General features: G+C 55.3%; 1 protein-coding gene across 1 annotated transcript in view; it reads left to right on the top strand.

The window, feature by feature from the left end:
• The first annotated feature begins 333 nt into the window (after nucleotides 1–333).
• NEK6 (NIMA related kinase 6) overlaps nucleotides 334–18,860 on the top strand; it is an 83,243-nt gene continuing 64,716 nt past the window's right edge. The window contains exon 1 of the mRNA XM_045790970.2: nucleotides 334–470. The gene's annotated coding sequence lies outside the window, so the exon portion shown is untranslated. The remainder of the gene's footprint in view (nucleotides 471–18,860) is intronic.

The raw sequence follows: 18,860 nt of genomic DNA, 5'->3' as shown, positions 1-18,860 counted from the left end.
GGGTCCCCAAGGATGCGGGGGAGGGGTCCACGAGTTCGCTGACTTCGGACCCTAATCCTAAGTGTCTAGAACCCGAGAAGGGGTATGGGGGAGTTTGCTGGGCCACACTCTCTGTGAGAGTTTGGGCCTCAGTTTCCCCATCTTTGAAATCGGGGGGGGGGGAGCTCGGCTGGGCGGATCACTCGCGGTCTGAGGGGCTCCGGCGCGCGGAGGGGTGCGGGCGCCAGGCGGTAGCCGCCGGGCGCCCCCCAGGCCAGCGTGGCGGCAGCGCGCACGAGCGCAGGGGGCGGCGCGGCCCCGCGGTGGGGAGGGGCGGGAGCGCGCGCGGGCCCGCGCAGGCGGCGGCGGAACCGAACGGACGGGCGTGCGGCCGCGGCGCCGCCGACTCGTGTGGGACCCTCCTCTCCGGCCGGCCGCCCGCCGGGCCGCGCGCCGCTCCTCCCGCCGGCAGCCGAGCCGCCCGCGCGCCGGTGAGTGGCCTGGGGCCGGGGCCTGGCAGGACCGGGCCGGGGAAGGGGCGGGGGCCGGGCGGCGGGGCCGTCACCCACAGCCGGGCCGAGGGGGTGCGCGTGCCCGCGCGCGCGTCTGCGACTCGGCGGGGGACCGCGGGCGAGGGTGTACGCGGGAGGCCGGGGCGCGAGTGAACCAGCGAGTCTCCGTGTGTCGGCGGCCGTGCGTCCGAGCGTGCGTGGGCGGCGTGTGTCTGTGTGTCCCGCGGGGTTGCGCCCGAGTGTGTGCGTGCTGTGGCGGACGCGGTGCGTGTGCACGTCGGAGGGTCTGGGTTGTGTGGTTTGCGGTGAGTGAGTGCGGGGGACACGGGCATGGCTCCCGTGTATCCGTTTATTGTATCCATTTATTGTTTACTATTTGCCAGGGAGTGTGCCAAGCGCTTCACGTGGGATCCCATTTTTCTCTAGGAGTTGTGCGGGTTCAGGGACTATGTGTGCGCACGTGGGTGAGTGTTCACAGGACAAACTGTGTATCTCGGAGTCTTCGAGGACAAAAGTGTACTTGTACTCCTGCAAAAGAGTGTTTTGTGTCCAGGAGCGTGAGTGTGTTTATTACGGTGGCGGAGGGTCCCCCTTGCACCCACCAGGGATCTTGTATGATGTGTCCGCCCCTGGCCCGGATGCCAGGGAGCCCATGGAGAGAAGTAGGCCAGGGGTGGGCACCCGGTGGGTCCTGGACCTTGTGTGGTGACTGAGGGCTGAGGTCAGCCCCGCAGAGCCAGGCTGGGCCTGGCAGAGGGGGAGGCCTCCGAGCCAGGCCTTGGTGGGGCCCGCTGGCAGGACCCTTTGAGGGGCTCCAGGATGCTCAGGCTGGGCTGCGGCTCTGGTGGGCCTTCGCCTGGTAGTACAGGACTCGTGTTCAGTTCTTCGTCAATACCCCTCTGGGTCTCTTGGCTTCGTTCCTGTCCCTGTGTGGCCCTGGCAGATTATAACCTTTCCCCCAGGCCAGGGGGGAAAGGGGGAGGCTGACCCTGGGAAGGCCAGGGGTCCCAGGACACTTGTCTGTGTATCTGAGGGTCTCTCTCTGCCTGCTCTGCTAAGTAGACAGATATTCATCTGGCTTATTCATTTGTTGAGCCTGGGCTCCAAGCATGAGCCCCCAAGACAGTAACAAATTGATCACAGCAGGCTTGGGACACTGGTTTCCAAGGTCTGTCCTGCAGCTTTGATGGAGGGTTTTTTGGGGGGGGCTTTATAAATGTTGACAATCTATGCCGTCAAAAGTCTTAATTGCTTTAAGGCCAACTTTAGAAACACTGAGCTCCCTCGTTCCCCCTGAATTTTCAAAACTCAACTTGCCTTTCTGAGGGGAAAATGTCGTGCGCAGGCAAATCTTGGAGGCACATTTAAAAATCGTGGTGTTAATGGAAGAAGAATTTCATTGAAAGGGATGCGGAGCCGGCTGGAAGCGCCAGTTCCCGATGCAGCAGCTTACCGAGTGAACTTTGGACGTCTTCTTTCAGCAAACAAAACCTGGAAGGAAACAAAAAAGATCCACATTCTTTTTCTTTTTTGTCCTAAAAAAATGAAGGAAAAAAAAAAAAACACCTTCTGGGTTTGCTGGAAATGCTGCCTCTCCTTCTCCCCTCAAGGCCAGGCCCTCCCTCCATCCCCCACCCCCAAATAAAATATGCCTGTGGGGAGCTGTGGATGAGTCACTCCCTGGCAGAGAGCCCCACGGGCAAACATTTGGGAAGGTTCTTGCCTAACTTCCCAGAAGAAAAGGCCCAGGATTTAAAATGGTCCCTGTGGTTTGTCAGCCTCTGCCGTCCCGTCTGCTTCGGAAATGACTAAAAAGTAGTTTCTGTCTTCAGAAAATAAAAGTCTCAGACTGAAGCAATGGCCCAGGTTGGTCTGGGCTTTGGGCCATTTAGATTGTTCAGGTTTCAAGAATCGAAGCTCCTGGCTTTGCCAGGTGGCATTTCCAGTGGCTCTGAGCAAGGAGGGAGCAGGGAAAGGGAAGGGAAGGCATGTTTAGGGAGCACCTCCTGTGCTGAGAGACAGGGACATCCAGCCTGTGTCCTGGGACTGCTGTGAGGAGGTTGAGGCAGAATCCTGTCACATGCTTGACTTCAAGCCTGTGCTCTGCAGCGGGGTGTGTGTGTGTGTGTGTGTGTGTGTGTGACACTTCTGAAGGTGCACAGACAGGGTGCTCAGTGCTGTCACACACATCTGCTCCTTTCATCTACCCCACGAGGTAGGGGGTTGTCATCTCCATTTTACAGATGACATAACTGAGGCTCAGAGAAATGAAATGCCAGGCATTATTTTATGAAAGTAGCGCCACAACTAATGGCCACCATTTATTGAGAGTATACTACGTGCCAGGCGTGGTACCAGAAGCTTTTAAGTGCCTGCATTCACTCAGTCCACTCAGCAACGCGCAGACGGGAGCTATCATGGCGCCCATTTTATAGGTGAGGAGACTGGAGACACGGAGAGATGAAATCATGTACCAAGGACTACGGACTGCTATGCGGTTGACCCTGGGGTTCAACTCAGGCCTGTCTGAGCAGAGCCTGCCGTCTTCCCACTGGACCTGGAAAGTCATGGTCACTGTATTCCAGGTCCTTTGGGGCTGGGTTCCTCAGCAGGCTTCCAGCAGAGGCCTTCCTGAAGGGGTTGCCCTCCTTCCTTGTCCGCTCCTGCCCCTCTGCTGTGGAGGACCCACGCCCAGGGCCAGGACGGTCAGATAGAAAGGGCTCGCAGTTCACATTTTTTTCTTTCCTCATGAAGTGCCAAAGATTGGTTTCAGAAGGGAAGTGTCAAAACAATTGTCAAAAAGAGAAGACTATCCCCTTCCTCTTCCCGGGTCAGACCAAGCAAGCGAGTTAGAGGGGGGAGAGTGGAAGACCCTGGTAAGTCATCCAAGATTAAATGCGGGTTGGCATCTCCAGGCTTGTGTGAGGAGGAAGCCCTCTGGGGCGCTGCCCTCACGAAGAGCCCCTGTTCCGACCCCTGGTGATGGCGAGTTACCTCCAGGGCCCAGACTCCCCATTCGGAGTATCTGACAACAGGATCATCTCTACATAGGCTTCTTGTCACTTGCCGTTTCAGCCCCGTGCCTGTCTCTCTAACTCGTTCATTTCCATTCTTATCACGGTTTCTACAACGTGGTTCTTGAAAGGAATGTTGTGTGTGAGGACCGGTGTGGTTTGGGGGTGTGCTGCGCCCCTGCAAGGGTCCTTTGATGTTGGAAGGAAAAGGTATTTCTCTCCCTCCCGAGTATGCTCTGCAAATTGATGAACATTTGCAAATTGCTTCGAGATGCGTTAATTTAAGGTGTGAAATAATAGATCTCGTGTAAAGGCTCAGCCACATTTCTGGCATCAATGGATTTCTCTCCCGTCTGGCCTGTGATTTGGGGAGGTAAAAATAGTCCTTGTTTCTACATTTTTATCTTTATTTATTTATTTATTTATTTATTTATTTATTTATTTTTTGCTGATGTCATTCTTAGGAAGCGGTGGGCACATAACCCGTGGACCTTGCCTTGACTATCACTTCGGATGGTTGCCAGAATGCTGGCGACCGGAACGTGCAGCTTTGGGGAGCAAGGGTGCTCCTGGAGTATTTGTGGGAAGGTCATCCGGAGTGGTCTCCCACTGGGTGTCTGTGACATTGCTTCAAAACGGGTGGGTGGTAGATGACCAGGATTGGCTGAAGATCCTCGGTGGAGTTTTTGGTATTGGCCATCTTATGTCTGACTCTCGGGTAGTGACAAGATGGCCTTCCGGGAAAACGTTTTATTTTTTATTTACTTATTTTTTTAGCCTTTTATTTATGTCTTTATTTTAAGTGACCTCAGTGCCCACTGTGGGGCTTGAACTCATGACCCCAAGATCAAGAGTCAGGTGCCCCACCGACTGAGCCAGCCAGGTGCCCCAAAAATGTTTTATTTTAAAAAGAAAAAATCAGGTCAGTCAGTGGCTTCACCCATTCCTGTCTGAGCTGGGTGACATACTCATAGCCCCTTCCTTTGGCCCCAAACTGAACTAAAGCAACAGCCTTCTCAGACTCAGCTTCCAGACAGGAGTGGACATTGGGGCAAATCAGTTGGTGGTGTAATTTCCTGTGACGTTCAATTTGGGAACTTGACCGTGGAGTGTGATCTAGCATTTTGACATCTGTCCCTCTAACAGACTTGCTTGTGTGGAAACAGACCCACATACACAGCCTCTGCTGTGTTGTCTCCAATTCTGGATTTTTCCACAGACGACTGCTCGGGTGGTCTGGTGGCAAAGGCCCAGTCTTCTGGCCAGGCCTCTTGGCATCCACCAGCAGGATCGCCGCACCCCAAACCCGACCAGCACTTTGGCTGGGCTCTGGGGGCAGGCGAGTGAGGGGCCTGCAGAATTGAAAGGTGACGCAGCCAGGATCTAAAATGCATTCAGTTCCAAGGGCCTTGATCCACATGGAGCCTTTCTTTCTTTCTCTTCGACATCTGCGTGATGGTGACCTCATAGAAAAGAAAAAGGGGCTTTATGTAGGAATTCCATAGAGTGTGAAGGAATTTCTGCGAGGGAAGGGGGAGGGAAGCTGCCATTGAGAGCCTGCCATGCTGCATTTCCTTGAGTTGTTTAAGCCTCACACTTCAAAATTAGGCTGGGGGAGGGGCAGTGCTTGACCTTGGCTAACAGAGCTGGCGCCTTAGAAGAGAACTCCCCAAAGTCCCCAAGTTGTAGTTGAGGAAATGGGGTGAGTCCCTCCCTGCAGGTGAGTGGCTGAGTTGGAATTTGTCCACGACCCCTCTTCCCAAGGCCGGCCCTCTCTCGTTCCTTGTTGTCCCCAAAGTCTTTGAAACTGGGGAGTTGTCAGGAGGAGATCTGCAGCAGGTTACCCTGCAAATGACCTTCAGCTCTGATGAGTCCACGCTGCCCCTGAGAAATCCAGTAGGCTCACCATCCAGAGAAGAGCCACACGCCCAGTTTACAGAATGGAAACTGAGGCCCGTGGAGAGGAAGGCGCTAACCCACAATCACATTAAGAACTTGAGCTTTGGCACCAGATGGAGTGAGGTGGGCGTCTCAGAGCAAGTCATTCACCTCTCCGAGCCTCAGTTTCCCCATCTGGAAAACAGACAATATTGTGACCTCAAATGTTTGAGGGAAGAACTACAGGAAATAATGGGTATAAAACCCTCCGCACATGGGTAGCCCCCCGGAAGTGCTTGGTGCTCACTGCCTGGGATTTTATGGGAGGTGAAGAAACTGTGTGATTATTAAGGACCTGCCCAGGGTTACCGGGCCCGAAAGGTCGTTCCCCTGCCGAGAGCATTTTCGGCGCCCCAGCATATTGAGGCCCTAAATCGGGCTGAAAGCAGTGTTAGGATCTCTTCCAGGTGCCACTACAGCTCAGTCCTGGGACCGGGACCCTCAAAACAGCTCTGGGAAGAGACACGGCCTTTTGGTAGAACAAGGCGGGATGTAAGTCAGGGTGCCCTGGGCGGCTCAGGAAACCATTTAGAAATCAGTGTTTTGTGCTCCACTCCACCCGCGCCCCCCGCGGCTCGGAAAGGGAGCCTTCTAAGGTTCGGACGCGTCCTCTTGGAGCTGGAGGGTCTCGGGAGGCCCCGAGAGCGGTGTCAGCCACAGTGTGTTACTAAGCGAGGCAGATGTTTTGTTAATTATTTACACAGCCTCGGCCCCATCCGAGGTCTGTGCTGACAGAAGCGGCTGTCACAGACCCGGGCCTGGGGGCAGGTAGTTCTCGGGGAGAAGCAGGCAGGCAGAGTCCTTCTGGAGGGTCGGCCCTGCCCAGTCGGCGCTCCCTCCTAAGCCGGTGGGGTTCTGTCAGGCTGGCTTGTTGTCCCTGAGGGAGAGGCGAGGTCCCACGGAAGTGGCCGCCCTTCCTGAGGCAGCTTCTGTGGGCATTTGCCCAGCTCCTCACGCCTGAGACCCCACCGTGGTGTGTGTGGTGAGAGGGGAGCATCAGCGGGCGCTGGAGCCCCCTTGGAATCCAGCCCCTCTACTCCCTCACCTGGAAAACGGGCCAGTAGCACCAGGCTCGAGGCCCTTGATTCTTGGACACTGTTTGGGGGGGCGTGATTTGCCTTAGAAACCCAACTTTAGGACTAGAATTGTCAAAAGGAAGGGGCCTGGGATGAAAGCCTTCCCTGGAAGGTCACCAAGAGTGAGGGACGCTAGCTGGGGACAGGGCGGACCTAACCCTGTCTTCCCACAGCACTAAGCCTGTTACGTGTTTTACAGACGGAGGGTTTGCACGGGAGTCATTTTAAGAAAAGGTTCTGATATGAAATATCCATCATCTGTAAGTCTGTGGAGACAGAAAACAGCCTGGTGGTTACCAGGGGCTGAGGGAGGCATGAGGGGCAACCGTTTCATGGGTACGGGGTTTCCCTTCAGGTGATGAAAATTTTGTGAATGTGCTAAACGCCACCGAATGGCTCACGCTAAAATGGTTAATTTTACGTCATGAGGAAAAAATTTTTACAAAGTTCTGATGCTTAAAAATATAGGCAGGAAAACCTCTCACTTTACAGATGGGGAGACTGAGGCCTGGGGAGGCTGTGACCAGCTTCCAAGGTCCTTGCTGATCAGGACCCTCTCCCACCTGTCAGGCCAAGTCTCTGGTCACGGAGCGCGGGCCTGGGCTGCGTGCACAGTCCGATGCAGAAACACAGACCCGTTCACAGTTGTGTGGGTGGAGTGGACTCTGTTTGGTTAACCAGATACGCCCGCGCTGGCCGGTATGCGGCCAGCCGTTCACTCATTCGTTGGAGAAATACCTCCCAGCCTTGTGGGTCAGGTGTTATTCTGGGAGCTGGCCCAGAGACCCTCTCAGGGCCCCACCCCACAGCCTCTCACCACTTGGTGAGGACAGGAGTTGTGTCACAAACCCCTGTGGGTGCTTCCAGTAGACGTCTCCTGGGACTCACTCCCCGGGGGAGCAGGAGAGCTTTCCAGGAGGGAGGGGCCTCTGAGCAGGCCTTGAGGGAAGCACGACGTTTGCCCAGCACGCTGGGCGTTGGGAGGCCGGGAGGTCAGAGAGGGCTGGGGTGAAAGGCCAGTGGACCACCGGGTGAGTGGGTGGGTGGGGCTGCGGGATGGGGAGCTGGGAGCAAGACTGGGGTCCTGGGCAGTGGGCAGCCCCCCAGCAGTGTGAAGCCGGGAACTTCTGCCACTTCCTCAGCTTTTGACCCCTTCAGTGGATTCTTTGTACCAGGCACTTACGTGTATTACATTCCGTTCTAACCCCTCACGTGGATTAGCTCCCTTCATCCTCCCAGAAGTTCCCTGATGCAGGTATCATTATGCCCATTTCATGGACAAAGAAACAGACTCAGAGAATCTAGGATGTATGCTGCATAATTAATTGCCGCCACATCGGGGTCTGGTCTGTAGGGTAGGAGGGCAGAGGCTGCTGTCTGGAAATGCCTATCGTATGGGCTGTGAGCTGGTGCCCAGGCGCAGGGCCTGGGCGAGGGCCTCCCAGGCAGCTGGAAGGAACAGCATGTACCAAGGAGCAAATGGTGGGAGAAGAGGCTGCCCAGGCCTGCGGGGATCTGGGGGAGATTTGGTCTTTCTTGCAAGAACAGAGGGGCTCCTGCTACTCCGCACCTCACTTCTTAATAGTCTTTCTCTTGCTTACTCCGCTCCAGCCATGTGACCTCCTTACCTTTCCTCAGACATGTCAAGCATATACTCCCCTCTGTCCCCTCTTCCTGAAATCCCCCCCCCCAACTGTTCCCATGACTTGCCCCCAGCCTTCATTCAGGACACCACAAAAGTCACTTCTCCAAAGAGGCCCTGTTATCGCCATCCTATTGAAATTAGTCCCTCACTCGTTCACTCCCCATTCCCTGCCTTGGCCTTACTTTTCTTCAGGACCCTTACCTCTTCCTGATTCCGTATGTTTGTTATCTCCCTCCCGGACTAGAACTTAAGCTCCGTGAGGATAAGACTTGTCTGCGGACCACCGCTGGGTCCTCAGTGCCGAGCACGGTGCCTGGCACATAGTAGGTGCTCAGTTAATATTTACTGAATGAACGGAAAGTTTCAAGTGGGCAAGGGGCAGGATCCTTGAAGAATGTCTGTGTGAACTTACTGAATCTGTTAGCAAACATTGCTTCTCCCAGTGGGCAGTGAAGGGCTGAGTTGCGCCCACCTGCCCTTTCTCTGTCCAGAGAAGGTTTCTTAGAGACAGACTCAAATTATTCTAAGGGAGGAGCCTAGGCTTATAGAAGGGCTTGTACCTCCCAGCGTTATCAAGCTCCCTTCCTTTGCTCCTTTCCTGCAGAGGGGGGCTCCTGATGCCTGGATAGGAGTGGCTTTGGGTGGAAGGGGTGGGTACATGTCTTCAAGTTACATTTTCTATCAAGCGTACTTTTTTTTTTTTTTAGAGGGTGTATCTTTTGAGGGTTGCTTAGGGAAAAGGAGGTGTTTAACTCTCCCAAGTGACCCCAGAATCCACCCAGCCTAGAAAATGAGGAGTTGTGGGTTGAAAGCGGAAGTGATCCCTAGCTGGTGTGGCCTTGACGGGCTACCAGGGTGGGTGCCCAGATGGCGGGACCATTGGGGACCACATGGCAGACAGACAGGGAGCCCACCCATTCGTTTGGCGGGTCCTGCCGAGTCCAGTCGAATTAGTTACACCAGGATCTCAAGTGTGGGCTTGGTGCGCCTGAGTCAGTGTGTGTGCATTTCCTTTGTTCATCTCCCCCAGGAATTTTAGCGGCCTTTTGTGTTTGATTTAAATGCCAGCCTTCTCAGCTCACCCAAGAGGAAACGAGGACTGGATTTTTGTCTGTGCAGAGGCTGGGGACAGGGGTGAGAGCTGCCCACTCTTGATGGTGGCAGCACGGCATTTGGGAACTATGCAAAGAAAATACTTTTACTCCAAGCTAGCAACTTTTGTTTGCATATGCTTTTATGATATCCCAGGCCTTCAGATATCACCCATCTATCAGTTAGGTATGTGATGACCACAATTTCCAAACTTTCAAAAGGGCTGTGGTCTGTAAAAGCATTTTAGTGACATTTGGGGACAGGAGAGGCTGTTTGGAAGATGCCGTTTGGTCGCTAGTATGTAAGAAGTTCCTGGATGCTCGAATGGCTTACGGGGCGGCATCTTTGAAATTGCACAGTGCTGAAAATTCTGGGACATATGGTCACTGTGATGTGCTAATGTTAGCAATCGAGATATTTAATTACCCAGAAAAACCCCTTTGCCTATCCACTACGGGTTACTGGAGAGCCTGTATTTCTCAGGAGGAAGGTCTCACACTGTGTAATCCGGACCAGCAGACAGGGAGTCATTATCCCTCATTAATTTATTAGCTAATTAAGTGATTTCTCTGGTCATGCGTTTATTCCTTCCATTGCTGTTCACCGGCAACATTTGCTGGGTCCTACTCTGTGCCTGGGCTGGTGCTGGACACTGGGGATAGAATGAAACAGAAGAGCAGATATTACTGAATCCCGCTGGGTGCCAGCCCATCCGGTGGTGCTGTGGGCTACAGGTGACTTCATTTCCCTGTGGACGTTTACTGAGCACCTACTACGTGTGGGCCTGTGAGACACCAAATGAAAATGACACAGTGCCTTGTGGTTTGAACTCTCCCTGCATTTTGATGGCGTCTTTTGGTCCCGGTCCTCTGCTTGCTGTGGCAAACCCCGCCAGCCACCGTTCACAGGCCCTGGAATGAACCAGAAACAATCCAGATGCCCCAGGAACCGACGTGAGAATAAGGCATCCCCTTCACACGTTGCGTCTCAGCTCCGCATCTCGCCGCCACCCAGCATTTTGAGACAGAATGTGAGATCTCGTGGTTGGCTAAATACATAAATATTTTATGTCTCGATATTCTGAAAACGAAGCCCAAATGCGCAGAACTGCAGCACATCAGTGCTATAGATCATATGTTATAATAATCCGATGACATGTTGTTTAAATATTTATGGACTGATGCGCCATGACAATGGGGGGAGAGGGGAGACTTGGAGCAGAGTCGGGGCAGATGCTGGAAAGGAGGGAGCAGACCCACGCGATCCTGGGAAGTGCCATGGGACGCTCAGGTTTTGGATTTGAGGTTTTGGAGTTTCATGACGATAGCAACGGCCAACATTTGTTGAGCGCTTGCTGCGAGCCGTGCCCTTCACCGATGTCATTTTGTCTAATCCTCATAGCCACCCCGAGAGGATGCGACTTCTAATATCCCAAGTGACAGAGGGGACGCTGAGGCCCAGGGCAGGTCAGATCGGCCCCAGACTGCACAGCTGGAGTGGCCCATGGTCAGAACCAGGTCAGCTGCAGTCTGAGCTTGTAGTCATCGTGTGTTCTGCTCAGTCCATGACCAGTTCTATCGGAAACCTGCTGCCGCCACCTGGTACTAACTGGACTTTCTAAATCACGGAAAGAAAGGTGACGTCTGTGAAACGTCGGGCAGGCATAGGAACCATAGGAACAAATCTCTAACCCAGGAGGGGCGACTGTGCACCTCCACGCCACATGCCTGCCACGTGGTGGGGGCTCTGGAAGTGGCACTTCTACCCCTCGGCCATTCTTTTCCCTGCTGGTTTTGTGTTCGTTTGGGAGCTGTCTGCAAACTGTCCCTGAGTTAGTGCCCAGGGCCCTGACCTTTGCATGCGCCTTCCTCTCTCCCCGCAGTGCGAACCCACAGAGCGCAGATGGGGTAGCCCCCCAGCCCCTGATAGCCCTGCAAGGAGGCCCCCATGTCTCCACCTTACAGATGAGGGGCTCCTGCGGACTCCCAGAGCCCACTCCTTCCGTGTGGGGAGCCATTCCTTCCATGCCTTCCCGGAGGCTCTGCTGGGTCAGCCTCCCCCCACTGGCTGTGCCACCGCTGCCGCCGTCAGTCCTGCCTGTTTCATCACTGCTCAGTGTCCCGCTGATCAGCACATCCCCAGCACCGGAAACAGGGCCTGGTCCACGAGACGACAATAAGTGACCAGCAGTAGGGGTTCAAAAAAGAAGCTCCATGGACAGGGGTTGAAGGGGGCGCTGAGTTCTGAGATGTTTTTCGGCCAGTGACCATCTCAGACCGATGGTACCTTCTAGTTCTGCAGAGGCCTAGGGAGGTCCCCTGGGGACTCTAGGCCAGGGGATGGGGGTCAGAAGGTCATATAAACGGCAGGTAGGGCCAGCTGTGCAATTTGTACAGCCCAGCACAAAGTGAAAATGCAGGTCCCCTTGTTTTAAAAGCAGGAAAAAAGCTTTTTCTTTCACCATCACTTTCTACTTGTCATGGTGGCTTTTCTTAGCAATTGAATGCCATGCTTTCTTGGGCACAGGGACACTCACGGGGTGAGTACAGACCCTCACAGTTAGTGGGTGGCACACCTGCCGCCGTGACTGCACCCAGGCCCCTGCCAAGGGTGGAGGGTGGCAGAGTTCCCTGGGGTAGGGGGGCAGGAGCAGGACTCCAAGCCCCCAGCACATGCACCATCGTCCCACTCACTTCACTTAGGTGGCACAAATTCAGAGATAAAATGAAGACTTTAAGACAGTGGACACAGAGCATGAAGCCCCAAGCATGGGGCTCCTTCCGGAGGGCAGGGCAGGGCGAGGACGAAACTGTACTGGTCACATGCGCGTGAAGCTGGCCCTGATGGGAGGGCTCTAGCCTCCTCCCACCAATGCGCACATTGCAGAGAGCTTGGGGCAGATCTTACTGGGGGAAAAGTTCCACCGTGAGGCACTCTCTACAGATCACCAGCCTGGGCTGTGAGAGCCGTCAGCTGGCCAGCTGGTCTCCCCTCTCACCCCGGGCCTCTTGTGCCAAGGACACACCGTGGACGTGGGTCTCCTTGGAAGTGCCCCCCTGATTTCATTCCTCACGTAGTTGCCCGATGTTATTGCATCAACAAACCCATCCCTTCCGACTTCTCGTCCTTGGGTGACAAGGGTCAGAAATCAAAGGATGAGGCTGCTGCCCCACTCACTCGGGAAGAATGCCAAGCAGGTGGTGCCCTAGGGATCAGAGAGGGCGGGGAGCTCAGATTCCACCAGCTTCCCACGCTGTTCCTAGCCCTGAAACGGGGGGGGGGGGGGGGGCGGTGCCTGGCAGCCACAGGATGCGGCCATCTGGCGACTCTCAAAAACATGAATGAGGGAGGCTCAGGAAAGTTAGCTCGTGCTTCTTACTTAGCACCTACTGTGTGCCAGCGATGTGGCCAAGTGCTTTCTCTGTGTGGCCTTAGTCAGTCCTCACAACAACTTTGGGCTGGCCCCATTTTTCAGATGAGGATAACAGGTTTAGAGATGGAAGCCATAAGCCACATGGTTTGGAAACTGAGATTTGAACCCAGGCCTCGCCAACCCCCAAAGCCAGTGCTGGGGCCAGTGCCTGGCTGCCTCCACTATCCGTTGCACGTGTGTGGGGACGGGACAGGAGCCAGACCTCAGCCGCTGCTGCTTGTCGACCCCTGCCTCGGAGCAAACACCCTCCTTGGCAGGGAGCAGGTCCCGAGGCTCTAGCTCCGGCACCCCCCCGCCCCCCGCCAGACCAGCCAGCCCTATGGCCAGTCTCAGGCCAAGATGGGGAGTGGGGAGGTGGTGGGTTAACCCGGACACCCTGCATGCCGGCCACGCCTCTAGCTTCTGCTCACCACTCTCCTTGGCTTGCTGCTTCCCACTGGGGGCCTCCGTTTTCTCACTTGCAAAGTGAGGGGAAATCTCAGTTTCTGTCTCTGGGGGAGTTTTCGTGACCCGGGGAGGTAAGCACGTGCATAGCAGCCATTCAGCAATAGGTGGTGACCTATTGCTGTCATACTGACGATGACACGTGTGGGATGAGGCCTGCAGCTTGGGGGCGCCTGTGACGCTCAGGTGCTCCTGTCCACACTGGGACACTCGCAGTCACTCAGCCCAGAGCTGCCCCCGGGACTCTTCCCTTCCTTGCTTTGTTTGGTCATTCGTGGACCCCACAGAGCCAGGCACGGTTCTAAGAGGCATAATGAGCAGGAGAGACAAAACGGAGCTGGCCTTCTGGTTGGGGAGGCCAGCATAAACGAGACAGGAGTAAAGTATGTCCAGTGTTACTGGTCCGGGTGTCGGAGACAGACGCAGGGGAGTTGTGGTGTGGGGCTCCCTCCTGGGGTGATGCTCCCCTAGCCTCCTGAGACTTCACATACTGCCTGTTGTTCTCGACTCCAGCTCCCCCAGGGGACCTGGGATGGCAACACGGGGCTGGCTTTGCCTCAACTGTCTTTGAGAAAGTGGCTTTCCCAGCTGGAATGTGGGAATTTTCCCTCAGGCTCTCCCAAGACTTTGAACTGCTTGTTCTCAGGGCTGCTGGTTACCAGGGCCAACCTGGGCAGGTCCCGGCCACGTATTCTTGCACTGACGGCTCCTGGTGACCCTGTGAGCCAGTTCTTTAGCCCCATTTTACAGACAAGGAAAGGGAGGCTGAGTGAAGCTGAGTTGGTGGCCCAAGGGCACACAGTAGGGTTTGGCTGAGTCAGGATTCGAACCCAGGCCTTTGGCTCTCAGAGCGCACATCCTAAACCATTCTGTCCTAGTGTGGACGGATGTTTCTGTTTTTCCAGGCATCAGCAGAAGCCACGTGTTCTGCTCAAAGGAGCAGCCCGCTCAGGAAGCACCTACTATGTGTCTGGACAGTGCTGGGCGCTGCAGGAGGGGGTGGTGGAGAAGAATGCTCAGATTGGCCTGAGAGCTAATTGCATTTACTCTTTACCTCCAGGGCTGTGAAGAGGGGGTAGGGTTGGCTCCATGTTAGGGATGAGGGGGCTGAGGCCCAGAGAGGTTCCACAGCTTGCAGGGTCACACAGCACCAGACAGCCTGTCATCAACCATGGCTGTCTCGGGCCAGCTTCACCCTCCACTCTCACTTCGTACTTGGACCAACCGAAGCCCAAAGAACAGTTCAGTGGCTTGACTCCAAACTGGAAAGGGGTGAGCCCTTTGTATAATTTTGGAAATGGACATCCTTTCCACGGTGAAATTGCTTTTGAGATGCCACTGATTCTCAGGGCAGAAGACCAGAGGAACTACAGTGGGCAGTGAGGGCCTGTGGGTGTGGGACTGGGGAAGGGAGCCAGGTCAAGGGTTCCTCCCCGGACTGACACCAGGGCGATAGGGTTTCCTGACGTGGCCGGGGGGGAAGGTGCACAGACAAGCCGTTTAAAAGAAAATGTTTCTAGGGGGCGCCTGGGTAGCGCAGTCGTTGGGCGTCTGCCTTCGGCTCAGGGCGTGATCCCGGCGTTCCGGGATCGAGTCCCACATCGGGCTCCTCCGCTGGGAGCCTGCTTCTTCCTCTCCCACTCCCCTGCTGTGTTCCTTCTCTCGCTGGCTGTCTCTCTGTCACATAAATAAATAAAATCTTTAAAAAATAATAATAATAAAAAAAATAAATAAATAAAAGAAAATGTTTCCAGAGCTGTCCCATCCCACCATTAGCAAACAGTCCTTAAACAGCAAGGAAACCACCGTATTCCGTGTTCACAAAATGGTGAGCTGGCGATCAGACCTATTTATTTAAACCCAGAGTCGGCCGGGCTAAAGACTTCAGCTCCGAGCGGGCACAGCGCTTCGCTGTAGCAGGGGAGCCTCATCTTCAGGGTTTTCTTCCCATTTACAGGTTTTTTTGTTGTTGTATATTTGTAAAATGAGGCTTCTGCTGGCAAAAGCAGGTTTTAGCGAGCGCGGCAGCTCTTTCAAGACCTAATAAGGCCCCAAAGGAGGGTGTGTTCCGGCAACACTTTCCCTCTCCCCCCCCACCCCACCCCCGGGGGGGGCCTGATTCGGCTTGCCTCCTGCACTTTGGGCACCGCGCACCATCCGTCTTGCTTCCCATTAACAGAATTACCACCATCACTTTTGCAAGGACAAGATGGGCCCTTTGGAACTGCCTTGGGGACAGAGGCAGGAGCAGCCGCCATGCAGTTTTGCTTAGAGGGGAAAGGAAAGGAAAAGAGAAAAAAAAACTAACTCTCACAAATGGATGGCTCCTTGGGTCTGAAGAGCCTGGGCCTGGGAGGAAAGGGGCCGCAGGGCGGTGCCGCCCTGCTTCCTGCTCACATTCCCAGGCAGGAAGTGCCTAACACCTCTCAGAGGAGAGCCGACCACACGAGGGGTGGGGCCTGGCACCGGCAATCTGGAATCCTACCTGGACACCCCCGTGTCAGGGAGCGAAGAAGGTGGGGCTGCAGGGTTACGATGTTTCTGCTTTGGCTGGAACTGCGTCAGGATGTCGGGAGTGACTTCCTGATGGGCAGCTGGGAGGTGGCATGGGGTGGGCCCAGTCTCTCTGTCCTCATCAGTAAGGGAGGGACCATGAGCTTTCTGCCCTCTCTGTCCTTGGTTGGCCCTCGATACCTGGCTTTGGAGTGAGGCCAAGGCCCACAGAAGCCAGAGGGTCGGCAGGAGGGAGAGCGAGAAGAATCACAAGCAGGAATGACTTCCTGCAGCATATGGAAGCATCCCTGACTCCCCAGTGGCTCTGTCGCTGGGGTGGGTTCCGAAGGAAAAGTCCTGAGTCTAGACGTCCACCGCCCCGGGGCTGGAGGCTCCCCACCGTGTGCCCAGCACCTCCTCCATCAATGCCAGTTCTCTTAACAGTGTTATTCTTTATATAGAATTATCCACTATCTTTTTAGAAACAGCTCCTCCTCTCATTGCTATGAGTACTTTTTCATCAGGGGTGAGGGGTTTACATATGCCAGCATCAGCTAGTCTTCACTTTGAAACAGCTTCATTTTATACGTGAATCCCAGACTCAGAGAAGTAAAGTGACTTATCCAGGGTCACCCAGCCATGATTTGAACCCAGATCCGTCTCCCCTTGGAAGCCCCTGCTCTGGTACCTGTAAGGACCCGCAGGAGAGAGCCAGGTGGAGGGGCCGTGCTGGGCGGAGCACTGGAGATGAGAAGCAGGGGTTGTAGGACACCAGAAGAGGCCCTCTGGAGCTGATGTGAATGACAGGTGTCACCTGGGATTGGGGTCAGGCAGGTGAGGAGGCCTTGGATACTCAGCTCTGGAGTGATGACTTGATCCGGGAGCTTTGAAGGCTGACATGGGAGGGGCCGTGTTTCTGGTGGCACGTGTGGAAGATGGTTCAGAGAGGCTGGTGGGGACGTGCCAGTGTGGACGTGTCACAGTGTGAACTGTCTCGGAGCCTCTCAGCTGCCTGAGGCTGCAATTCCACCAGAAAGGGCCTTTGGCTCTACACCCCCCTCCCAACTCTCCCACCCCCACCCCAGCCCTTCCTGCTGGGCGTCTGGCGGGAGGCCCCTCACCTCTGAACCCCAGCTTCCCTCACAGCTTTCTTGTGAAAAGCAAGGCCAACATGTGCCTATGACTTGCTGGGGACAATGTGAGAATAAATGATAAAATATGGAAAGCTTGCAGTGCTGCTTTGGGAAGGTGGGGAAGGTGCCATGGATGTGTTATTTTCCCTAAATCCGATTTCTGCTTGTCATTTCTTTCCTCCCTGTCAGAGAAGCTGTTTTGATCGCTGGGGGTGAGAGAAGTCGGAGTTAATGGGAGTGCATCAGCCAAGGCCTGGCCTGTTCAAGGTGTCTGTTGCCAGATACCTTCATTTCCTAATTTTCAGGCCATTTCACTAATCTGTAGGAGCCCTGGTTCTAACACACTTGCCAGGGATTGAATTGTGTTGTCACTGTGATTGAGTTCGGATTCTCCCTTGAATAATTGATTGATTGATTGATCTGGCAGAATCAGAGGCAAAGCCGTGAAAGCGACCAACTCTGAGTTCTAATGTATGTCTGTGGCCCGTTGCGTGTGTTGGGGGGGTGGGCTGGGGTCAGAGCTTCCCCCGCCCAGCAGGAGTCGGCACCTCCAGCAGCTGACCTTAGCCATGCCGTGAGGGGGGCTCGAAGCCTCGGGTTTGGTGTGGGGCAATGTGGCACCAAAGGTGCATGTGGCGGATGAGCCGGCTGTTCCCAGGATCTGTGCAGCCCAACTTTTCCATGGAGACAAGAGTTGCAGGAGGGTGAGCCCAGGCCGGCCCAGGAACTGCTGTGCACCCTCCCATAGAGCCAGGTGGTTCTAAAGCAGATGGGGGGCCCGCCATTAAGGGGCTCAGCCCCCTGCCCACCACAGGGCCTAGCACCTGCTGGGGCTGCAGCCCGGATATTCTTATGTTGGATGGACGGATGAGAGTAAGGAGGTAAATGAGTCCCATACTGGCTGGGTGACTTCATGTATCTGGCGTCTCATTTTTATCATCACCAGAACCCATATTTCCGCTGGGGAGACCCGAGATTCAGAGAGGTGAGGATTGTGGCCAAGACACCCAGCAGAGAAGCCTTGGCTGGTCTGCACAAGTGTGTGACCTTCCACTCCTATTAGCGCTCTGGTCCTTCCGCCTGACCTTTCCTTCTCGGCGCTAAGCTCCCCCAGGCCTGGACGTGGCCTGTCCAGCCCAGGTGGGCACTCCTGCGCCTGCCCCAGGGCTGATCCCTCCTCCAGAGCCCCCGCTCCCCTCAGAGCTGGGCCGAGATGGAGCAGGTGTGCCTCCTGTGTGCCGGGCACTTGGCCTATACAACCTCATTGAACAAGCAAGCCTTTACGTAGGTCTTCTCCCCATGTTCAGATCACGAAAGCAAGGCTCAGAGAGATGAGTGAAACTCGGCCAGGGTTTCCCAGCAAGTAATGGAAGCAGCCCAGATTCAAATTCAGGAAGGCCAGTCACTTGCTGGCCGGAGAGCAGGTGGCTGGGACCCGTTATCAGGGGCATGAGGCTGGAGGCAGGGCTTTCCCACGCGGAAAAGGCAGGGAGTCTGCCAGGATTGTCGGGGGGGGGGGGGGCAGCACCTTGGTTCCCCAGGAAATATGGGGCTAGATTGGGCCCCAAACCCACTCAGTCCCTGCACGGCCACCCCAGCCCTTCTCTTTCTGGCTTTGGTTGCTCCACCTGGGCAGTGGGAGGACAGGAGGACAGGAGGACCTGACTTCCCCGAGTGTCGAGTATGTGCTGAGCAGCTCGCTACACAGTCTGAGCTAATTGTCCCAATGACCGTGGGAAGCCGGATCTGCTTATCTGCACGGCCTGCTCAGCCGCATGTCCCTCCCAGCACTTATTGCTGTCCAATGTCTGTATCCACCTCTCGACCGCTCAACACCTCTGGGTGGGGAGGACCTCCTCCGCCTTGTGCCTCGGACAGCGCTGGGCTTTGTGAGCCTCTCAAAAAATATTTGATGAATGATGATGGGGTGAAGAGGAAACCGAGGTGGCAGGCAGAGCTCTGGCCCATCCGGTGCCAGCGGGGGCCTTGCTCACGGACCGGCTCTCAGCCCGGAACTCCAGGTGTGCCTGTCTGTGTCCCTGTAGGTTCACACTGCCCGAAGAAACTTCCAGCCTGCGCCTGTGGCTTTGGATCAGCTCTG

The sequence above is a fragment of the Ursus americanus genome, chromosome 18 (assembly GCF_024610735.1).
Source record: "Ursus americanus isolate L20-20 chromosome 18, mUrsAme1.1.p, whole genome shotgun sequence".
In the NCBI taxonomy this organism is placed as follows: Eukaryota; Metazoa; Chordata; class Mammalia; order Carnivora; family Ursidae; genus Ursus; species Ursus americanus.
The sequence above is the reverse complement of the archived record's forward strand: the minus strand, read 5'-3'. Positions and strand labels throughout refer to the sequence as shown.